The sequence below is a fragment of the Pituophis catenifer genome, unplaced genomic scaffold, assembly GCF_029215685.1.
Source record: "Pituophis catenifer annectens isolate HBS135680 unplaced genomic scaffold, rPitCat1.0.hap2 SCAF_2, whole genome shotgun sequence".
Classification (NCBI taxonomy): Eukaryota; Metazoa; Chordata; class Lepidosauria; order Squamata; family Colubridae; genus Pituophis; species Pituophis catenifer.
This window is the reverse complement of record NW_027256882.1, coordinates 293,425,363-293,427,583: the sequence shown is the minus strand read 5'-3', so window position 1 is coordinate 293,427,583 and position 2,221 is coordinate 293,425,363.

Genomic DNA, 2,221 nt, shown 5'->3' with positions numbered 1-2,221 from the left:
AAGTGGGTTTCATAACTTTTGGCCCAATCTCCAGGCGTTTGTGACTTCTAGTACTGCCTTATATAAGAAATTCTGCTGGGTGACTTTGGGCCACTCACCAGGAGCTGGTGAATTCTAGTCCTGCCTTTGGCATGAAAGCCACCCGGTCTCTTTGACCAGTCCGTCTCTCTTAGTCCAACCTACCTCACAGGGTTGTTGTTGTAGAGAAAAGGAGTATTAGGTATGTTTGCCACCTTAAAAATTATAAAGTATGTAATATAGGTTAGTCCTCGACTTGCAATCACAATTGAGCCCAACATTTCTGTCCTTAAGTGAGCCATTAAGTGAATTTTGTCCCCCTTTACAGTAATTCTGGCCAGAGTTAAGAAATCCCTGAAGTTGTTAAGTGAATCTGAATTCCCCATTGACTTTGCTCATCAGAAGGTCGCAAAAAGGGATTGCATGACTCCGGGGCACAGCGACCGTTCGCATCCAAATTTTTATCACGTGACCAAAGGGATGCTGCAAAGGTCATAACTGTGGAAAACGGTCCTAAGTCACTTTATTCAGTGTCGTTGTCACTTTGAATGATTGCTAAATGACCTGTTGTATGTCGAGGACTGCTTTTAAAAGCGGGATAACTAATCTAATCAATGAATAACGTTCAGCGGATTGGAAAATCTGCCAAAAATATAGCTCATTGTTTTTTCGACCTCGGCCCCTTTAAGAGGGGTGGACTTCAACTCCCAGAATTCCCCAGCCAGCGCATGCGCATGCTGGCTGGGGAATTCTGGGAGTTGAAGTCCACCCCTCTTAAAGGGGCCGAGGTCGAAAAAACCCCACTGATTTAGATTAACAGCCAATGATGCACGATTCCACCCGGGATAAACCCTAACTCCTTCGTATCTCAAGTTTGCCTGGTTGTAAAAGTTAATGTTTCATGGGCACAGATGGAGCGGAGCTGCGTGTGACCCTTGTAGTGTGATGAAAAGGACGACAAGTGAAGCGACCTTTGCGATGCTGATTGACGAAGCAAGGATAAAATGCAGGCCGGAGCTAAAACAGGAGATTATTATCAGGCGATGTTTTTCAGGTAAGTTCGGAGTTCCTGTCTGAAAAGGCAAAAGAGGGGGTTGTTCTCGACTTATGACCATAATGGACACTACGGTTGTATGTTGTGAGGGCCCTAGAGAAACTCCTAGAGGAGCTTGGGGGGGTTTTTTTGAATGGTTTTTTTTTTGCGGTGGTCGGTAAGCGAACATGGTCAGTAAGCGAAGCAATGGTTTGTGACAGGCCTGTTTGGCAGAAAACTGAAAATAAATGCTGGCTTTGAAAACGTGCGTCAAAATATAAGGTCAGGTGACAACGGAATGCGGCAAACGGTTATAAAACCGAAATATGTGGTAAGAGGGTCCGTCGTAACTTTTGAACGGTCGCTAAACGAGGACAAGCTGTATGAGGAGAGATGGAGTGTGAGACTGAGTGTGAAGACTACCTGGATGAAGGCAGTCACTGATGGATGAATATTTTTGTACAGGGGCTTTTGGTTCTTTCCTCTGAAATCCAGAACCTTCCAGATGGGTTGAGAACATCCTGGGGAATCTCTTAATGCAATGATTCTCAGCCTCGGTCGCTTGACCTGTCCGTGGAACAGCTTGCCTCCAGAAGTTGTGGATGCTCCATCACGGGAGGTTTCGAAGAAGAGACTGGGCAGCCATTTAAATAACAGAGCAACAGAGTTGGAAGGGACCTTGGAGGTCTTCTAGTCCAACCCCCTGCTCAGACAGGAAACACTATACTATCCCACACAAATGGTTATCCAACATCTTCTTAAAAACCTCCAGTGATGGAGCACCCACACCTTCTGGTGGCAAGTTGTTCCACGGGTTAACTGTTTCCATTGTTAGGAATTTCGTCCTTAATTTTAGGCTGCTTTTCTCCTTGATGAGTCTATCTGTCTATTGCTTCTTGTCTTGCTTTTAGGTTCTTTGGAGAATAAGTTGACCCCCTCTTCTTTGTGGCAGCCCCCAAAATATTAGAACTCTGCTATCATGTTCCCCCCTAGTCCTTCTCTTCATTAAACTAAACATACCCAGTTCCTGCAACTGTTCTTCGTATGTTTTAGCCTCCAGTCCCCTAATCCTCTTTGTTGCTCTTCTCTGCACTCTTTCCAGAGTCTCCACATCTTTTTTACATCGTGGCGACCAAAACTGGATGCAGGATTCCAAGTGTGGCCTTTAAT